The sequence below is a fragment of the Erpetoichthys calabaricus genome, chromosome 3 (assembly GCF_900747795.2).
Source record: "Erpetoichthys calabaricus chromosome 3, fErpCal1.3, whole genome shotgun sequence".
NCBI classification, from domain to species: domain Eukaryota; kingdom Metazoa; phylum Chordata; class Cladistia; order Polypteriformes; family Polypteridae; genus Erpetoichthys; species Erpetoichthys calabaricus.
In genome coordinates this window covers 57494440-57503116 of record NC_041396.2, presented here as the reverse complement: position 1 = coordinate 57503116, position 8677 = coordinate 57494440, and positions in this window count along the sequence as shown.

The window sequence follows — 8677 nt, the reverse complement described above, 5'->3', positions numbered from 1 at the left end:
GTACCGTGCCATCAACCTTTTGTGTCCTATGGCTAGGACTCCCCCTGGTGGCACCAGAGATTCCTGCACATTACGCTCACTTGCAGTACAGAAGGGCACTGGAGAAGACCAGACTGGTTGTCCTCCCCAGTATACCTGTGAGGCCTACAGCCCATCGCCCCCTAGTAGACTAGGGAACCTCAAGCTCTGCAATAGGGCTTATATTATGACTCACGGGGTCTTGGATGACCACCTGCTGTGATGGTAGCATCCTCTGCTGATCCATAAGGGTACCCAGATTAACTTCACAAACATTAATGACTTACTGAGAAAAAGAAAGAAGCTATGTCGACTTTCACCACCTTCTTAACAACCAAAATGTTTTGTTTCTAACTTTATATTTTTCATCATTAAAATTCTCTTTCAAAACTCTTTGCATTGTGAGTAAATGGTAGACTTGGGTGTTTGGTTTAAATGTTTTTTAGTTTTATGGGAAAGAGTAGTGGAAGCTAGGTTAAGAAGTGAGGTGATGATTAGTGAGCAGCAGTATGGTTTCATGCCAAGAAAGAGCACCACAGGTGCAATGTTTGCTCTGAGGATGTTGATGGAGAACTTTAGAGAAGGCCAGAAGGAGTTGCATTGCGTCTTTGTGGACCTGGAGAAAGCATATGACAGGGTGCCTCGAGAGGAGCTGTGGTATTGTATGAGAAAGTCGGGAGTGGCAGAGAAGTACGTAAGAGTTGTACAGGATATGTACGAGGGAAGTGTGACCAGTGGTGAGGTCTGCGGTAGGAGCGACAGATGCATTCAACGTGGAGGTGGGATTACATCAGGGATCGGCTCTGAGCCCTTTCTTATTTGCAATGGTGATGGACAGGTTGACAGATGAGATTAGACAGGAGTCCCCGTGGACTATGATGTTTGATGATGACACTGTGATCTGTAGCGATAGTAGGGAGCAGGTTGAGGAGACCCTGGAGAGGTGAAGATATGCTCTAGAGAGAAGAGAAATGAAGGTCAGTAGGAACAAGACAGAATACATGTGTGTGAATGAGAGGGAGGTGAGTGGAATGATGAGGATGCAAGGAGTAGAGTTGGTGAAGGTGGATGAGTTTAAATACTTGGGATCAACAGTACAGAGTAACGGGGAGTATGGAAGAGAGGTGAAAAAGAGAGTGCAGGCAGCATGGAATGGGTGGAGAAGAGTGTCAGGAGTAATTTGTGACAGACGGGTATCAGCAAGAGTGAAAGGGAAGGTCTGCAGGACAGTAGTGAGACCAGCTATGTTATATGGGTTGGAGACGGTGGCTCTGACCAGAAAGCAGGAGACAGAGCTGGAGGTAGCAGAGTTAAAGATGCTAAGATTTGCACTGGGTGTGACGAGGATGGATAGGATTAGAAATGAATACATTAGAGGGTCAGCTCAAGTTGGATGGTTGGGAGACAAAGTCAGAGAGGCAACATATGCAGAGGAGAGATGCTAGGTATATTGGGAGAAGGATGCTAAGGATAGAGCTGCCAGGAAAGAGGAAAAGAGGATGGCCTAAGCGAAGGCTTATGGATGTGGTGAGAGAGGACATGCAGGTGATGGGTGTAACAGAACAAGATGCAGAGGACAGAAAGATATGGAAGAAGATGCAACCCCTAACGGGAGCAGCCGAAAGAAGAAGAAGAAGAAGTTTTTAGGATAAATAAAAGTGGTTGAGGTGTTAACAGTAAAATTCATTATCCAAAATGAATTATTTTATAGTAGAGTGGAAGGAATTTTGAGTCGCAAAAGTAATATTCTTTGATGAGTTGAATTAACCTTTCTTTTCATTAAATTTAAGAATTGAGATGGAACTGCCAGAATTTTTTTTGCCTTTTTAATTAAAGAAACAAATTAATGGTAACCTTTGATGGTTGGTGTAAAAAGCAAAGCCTGAGTTTATGTGCAGTTAATACTGTATATAACACAGAACAGAACCCCTAATGTCTCTAAATTTTTCGAATTCTTTCATTTTTTTTGTACATTTGAATTTTTATAATAAACTGAAGCATGTTATTTTTTGTTATTTAGATTTTAATACAGAAAGAATGATTTAATACTTAATAGTTAAGTCTTAACAGCCCGCCAGAAGTGAATCTGTTATTTTTTATTTTTTTGGTGTCTTGGATACATTACTACTCCCCTACTTACATTTAAAATTCTGGACCTAAGAGTAAAGGATCACATTTTCAGCTTTGGCTTTGTTTTCAGCACCATTACAGCTTTCAGTATATTTTTGAAAATGAAAAAATCTATTTATATCAGTTCCTGCTTTGAAAGGGGGCTCAAGTTATCAACATTGGCATAGACCCTGCTCGCATTTTAAAGTGTCACAATGTTAAAATACCTTTATGGTATTTAAAATGCATTCACTTATCAGCTCTTCAGTTGTGATGATAGAAATGTCCCATTCCTTTGGAGAAACTGCTGACCATTCTGAAGTATGTAGCAAATTGCCTCTGGATGTGGGATTATTTTTTGCTGAATAAAAAACTGATCAAAATAAAATGTATTATGTGGTACATGTCACCTATGATTATATTTGTTTAATTTACGTTCTTATCGAGGGCTAGATAATTGTTTGTTATAGCCTTACAGGTAAACACAGACCTGAATGAAGTTGTATTTCCATTTGCTCTTTATTGTGTATTGCAGAACTGTTTATTATTTGATTTAGAGAATTTAAAGGCTCACATATTGCGGTTTGGGAATCTTTAACAGTTGTTTAAGAGGATATAAAAAATAACTTATCGGCCTTTGTTTATTGTCCATTGTTCCTTCTGTATACTTCTAGATCAGACTTGGCATGTTGGAACATCATGCTTAGCTAGGATTGAGACATATTGATTTGTGTACAGCAGAAATGACACCAGACATATCTTAGATGAGTACATCGACTGACATTGTCACACCTCGTTCGTTTGGAGTATTTTATTTAAACTATAGAGCGATTGCCCCATAGTCAGTTTCATTTAGGTAGACGTGAACACAGCAATTGCATTCTGGTGCAGACTAAAACAACAGACCAAGTCTCTTTGGAAACGGTGGTCTCGTTGGTTCCAAGCAAACCCCGGAGCGGTTTCCATAAGGTGTGAATGTGATCCAATATATAAGGCTAATCTAACTACAGGAAATACTGCACATTATGGGAAACCGTTCTACTGGTAATGCAGCAATCTCAGTCTAAAAATAAATATATATATGCATATAAGTTTGCGGGCGGCACGGTGGCGCAGTGGTAGCGCTGCTGCCTCGCAGTTAGGAGACCCGGGTTTGCTTCCCGGGTCCTCCCTGCGTGGAGTTTGCATGTTCTCCCCGTGTCTGCGTGGGTTTCCTCCGGGCGCTCCGGTTTCCTCCCACAGTCCAAAGACATGCAGGTTAGGTGGATTGGTGATACTACATTGGCCCTAGTGTGTGCGCTTGGTGTGTGGGTGTGTTTGTGTGTATCCTGCGGTGGGTTGGCACCCTGCCCAGGATTGGTTCCCTGCCTTGTGCCCTGTGTTGGCTGGGATTGGCTCCAGCAGACCCCCGCGACCCTGTGTTCGGATTCAGCGGGTTGGAAAATGGATGGATGGATGGATGGATATAAGTTTGCATAAAACAACTTGCACAAGGACCAGTCAATCATATCAATATAAGCACTTAATTCTTCCTTAGAGCCTCTTCTTCTCTCTAAAGTTCAGCTTGGGCAACAGCTTAGCATGTTAAAAAGAGGTGTAGATTCACTTGTGGTCAGATAGATCAAACAAACTACATACAGACTTGGTGAGAAACTAATGCCCTATGTGCCCAGTGATCAAGCCCTCTAATCTTATACTGCAAGAGTGATGCGCACAATCCGGACACTGGAGACACATTAACTTTGATATTATGTAGTAAATGTGAATCAAACATGCTCCAGTGAGCATTATTAACAGATTGTTATAGGCCTAAAGACAGAAGACATGTGATTTGAGATAACCTAACATCATACAGTGACATCAAATTCACTTGATATGTCTAAAGTTGGTAAATTAAATTGAGGCACATTACTATAAGTCATCAACAGAGCTTGCCATAGAGTCGCCTTGATAAAATTCTTTCTGTAGTATGTGAAGTCACATAATTTCATGTTTTTTTCTAGGTACCAGTAACAGCACACTGCATGATAACGTGCAGTGAATACACTTGACTTGAGCATTCATAGTTTTCATCCTCTTTCTCTGTACGTTTAGCGTTCGTTTGCTCAGAGGTTGATGGGCTTGCTGCTTCCTGAGCAGCTCTTCTTTTCTCCACTCTAGCGGCCCGCTTCTTCTCTTCTTTTGTCGTCATCTTTTTCGCGTTAAAACTGATTAAGTCAGTGTTTGTGTTGCAATTACTTAGTACGTTTTCCTTAAATTTTCACTTAAGCTGGCACTTAAGTCTTCAATCTGCCTCAAGAATGATTTAAGACAGCGGTTCTCAAACTGTGGGGCGAAGTAACAAAAAAGGGGGGTGCGAATGTTGCCATATGTGGCGTAATTTCGCTATTCGTAGGGAAATTGTAAACTTGTAGTGGTGTATCGGCTGCAAAAAATATAGGAATAAATTTTATTAGGGTTTCAAAAAAACGTTAGGGGGCGCGATTAAAACTGTTAGGAAAACTCGGTCGCAAATACTTAAAGGTTGAGAAACGCTGATTTAAGAAATGAAAAGGTAGAGGAAGTAACAGCAAAGGTGGTAGGAAGGAGAACGGCGCCTGTACGCATGCGCCACATGGCCGCCCTGCTGCCCGCTGCTGAGAGTTAATTCTATAATAAAATAAAATAAAAATAAAAAGAGTAATAATTCCAAAACTCTTTGCTTTTAACATAAAGCTTTATTGCAGAGTTTCAGCATAGTATACTGTATGTGTACCAAATTTCAGGCTACAGGTTATTTGATTTTTGACCCTGACCTTCCTGGGTTAAACTTTCACCTTGGAGGTCAATAATTACCCCGAAAGCGGATAGTAGACATCACATAGTATATGGGTATCAAATTTCAGGTCAAATGGTTTGGGAACTACAGGTGATTTAAAATCCTGGATGGTATATAAGAAGTTCAGATAAAAGATATGCTGCTCACAGAGCTCTGCTTGGTAAACAAACCACATAATCATCAGAAATGTGCAGCTACACAAGTGCAGCTTGTCAAATTATCATGACAGTTTTTCCTGGGAACAAATTGTTTCTGCCCAATGAATGAAATCCATGACATACCTGTAGGATGTTTATTATTACTTAGCTGTCCCCCATGGCTCTACCCACATTGTGAAACAGGACTTTAAAAATCAATAAAAAAAATTAAAAAAAATGTAATTCTGGCCAAACGGAAGGCAGGTACACTCCAGCGTCAAACGTTGGCACTGTATCAGCTCTGACGGGAGAGTGTGCCCTGTGTGGGGAGAAAAGTACATGGCTGTGATATCTCTGGTAATCAACAGCTATCCTCTAAAACAGACTTGGCTCTGATCGCTCTCTTAAAAACGTCAAATGTTACTCCTTAACAATCTGTAGATGATAATGTCTGTTGAACTAACAGGTATCGCTAACTAAGGCAAGGTACGCTCCAACACTTGGCGAGAGGTAGACCGACTCGAACGGAGGCTGGCACATGAGTGAGGAGGGCAATGCCCCCCTTCTCCCAGCCTGCAGCCTCTCACTCGTGATTTGCGCAAAAATAAATCGGTACCGCAAGCGAAATATGATACTTAGCATGACGAGAGAAGTCGCAAAATCAACTGGAATGTTCAAGCAAATTATAGAAAAAATTATATTATAAAAAAAACTGACCACCTTAAATACCCTTTCTCATGATTGGACACACCTGTCTATGACATTCAAGGCCTAACAAGCCAATCCAACCAATTTGGTGTGCAGGTAATCAGTATTGAGCAGTTACATGCATTCAAATCAACAAATGTACAAGGGTACCCAAATTTTTGCACAGCCAGTTTTTCATATTTGATTTAATTTCATACAACTAAATACTGCTTCACTAAAAATTTTTGTTCGGAAAACACCTCAGTACTCAGATGTTCCTAGGAAATGAAAGACATACCACTGTTATCTTTTTTATTGAAAGTAGAGTAAATTATTATGCAGGCTAAGAGGGGTTCCCAAACTTTTTCATATGACTGTATATATATATATATATATATATATATATATATATATATATATATATATATATATATATATATAAATATATATATATACTGTCACACACGAGCACATGGGGAGCAGTCTAAGGACCCGACACGCACCATAGAAAGCTGTGCCGGGGGCAAAGGCAGCGTACTAACCTCTCTTTCTTTATTTCTCCAGAAAGATCGAAGCACCGCTGCCGTAAAGCTGCCCGGATGACTACATTTCCGCGTTCCTTTGTGCCTTCTGGTCCCCCCCTGATGACGTCAGCCAGCTGTCCACCATCATGCCTTTCCCAGCATCCCACTCGTTAATTTCCCTATAAGTTGTCCGTCTTCCTGTCCTCTGATGTCTCTGATTTTGTATTGAAATATTGACCTGAAAATGTTTGTTTTTTTTGGAAACAGTATATGGGGCTAAAACCCCCAAACCTTTACAAGTTTCTTGTGCTTCTTTACAATATATATATATATATATATATATATAATAAGGTATTGGGCACTGAACAGCATTTTTACACTCATACCCTGATTCGGTACAAAGCAAACTGACTATGAGTGTAAAAATGCTGCTCAGTGCCCAATACCTTATTTGGTTTCTGGTAAGTCACTATTTAATCTTACAGAGAGCACCTAACAAGAAATAGCCAAGACATATCAGCTAAGACTATTCTAAAGTACAATAGTACCATGACAATAGTGCAGTGCAGCTTCATGGGGCCAGTTTTCTTTGTTTGAATCCTGTCTAAGCTACATGTTCTCCCCATGTCTTCGTAGGTTTTCCTCTGACATCACCAAAGACGTGTTGGACTAATGTTTTTGGCTCAGTGTTTATGTGATAGTCCCTTAAGATCTGCATTAGACTAAATGGGTTTGAGAATGTTATGTTATGCACCACAAGCTAACTGATGATTTCAGGACTACCACCAATGCTTTGTTACATACACATCTCTTCTACAAATGTATATGAAACTTTTATTTTTTTCATTCATTCAGTTTGTTTGTTGCTTTGTACCCGATATACTTTCTCCAGCTCTAGGACCCTGATTGCATTAAGTCTGAAGATTGCCAAAGGTTGTTTTCAACCCCTTTTAGAACTGTTTTAGCTCTAAATTAATTTAATAAACTAGTAAATCAAACATAAGTACTGCCAACACTGGTTTGTCTGCCAAGCTTTAGTTTTGTTTCTTCCATTCACTGTTTGCCAATATGGCATTGTTAATGAAATGCACTGGATGCCATGGATACGCACAAAAATTTCAGAATTTTACCAACCTGCTGTGGTTCAAGCTGAGTATAGCACAGATTGCTGGTAGTAAAGGAAGTCATAATTAAAACTGTCAGAGTTTTTGATTAGGATCATTCCAGGATGAGGCACCAACTTTAATGTGTCCTGGCAAGAGTGTGAAAAATACTTCTAAGGGAAGAGTCTTTGGTAAAAGTTTTTCCTGGGGATGATGGTTCAATTCGGAAGTCATTTTGGTTCATGCATAACCTCCTTTTTAAGATTATCAGGCTTCTGCAGAGTTGACTTGCCCTTGAATTATAAATAGAGATCTATGACTAGAGGGTTACATGGGGCTAACCAGAGGAGGTCCTTCGTGGATGACCTCAGAAATTCTGTGAAATATTTCTAAATCTTGAAATGATTCAAGAATGGCCCCCAGAAGCATTCTCAGCTGAAGGGTAAAAGCAGCTCAGAGTCAAGAAGAGGAGTTGGAAAGGGTTCACCTGGCAGGGAAGAAGAGAGACCAGTGGAATCTGAGAGAAAGAGGTGGGAGGAAGAAGAAGCATTTGGTGGTTAGATGTGCTGGGTAACTGCTTAGCGTGTCACTCTCCCTCCCAGACACTATCCACTCTAAGAGCCGGGATATATTTAACGCTACACATCGCTGCTTCTGCACAATTAGTGTACTGTCTATACTTGCAAGGATACTTTATGTATATCTGAAGGATTCCACCAGGTGACAATATGAGACATCATCATGGTACGATAACAATGTCCAGTTTTGCTGTGTTGTAAGTTGAGGGAAGAAAGATGTTGAAGATAAAAATTCTTTGCATTCTGATGCTGTTGTGAAGGTGAAAAAAAAGTGGCACCAGCTACACAGAAGATGGTATGTAAGACCTTTAAATGTATCACGTCATTACGATGAGGAATATGCAACGCTTGTATTGCATGTAAAAGAAATGGATGAAGAAAAGCACGACTTATACTTTCGTATGTCAGCATTTAAGTTTGATGATTTGCTACAATGCATTGAATCATTCATCAAACATCGAAGCACAAACACATTGATCCCATTGGAGCTGTAATGTGGCTTGCTGTCACACAGCATTATCTTGCAATGGCTGAATCCCCACTTCTTTTCTTGGACATTTTCCACTTTGCACGGATGTATCAGTCTCAAATTTGCTTCCATTTCATCTTGCACATTTCAAAGAGCTAGTGATTTGATGGCAGCTGTTGTAACAGGCATGTCTGTCGCTATTGAGATGTTGAACGTCACATACCAAAATGCGAA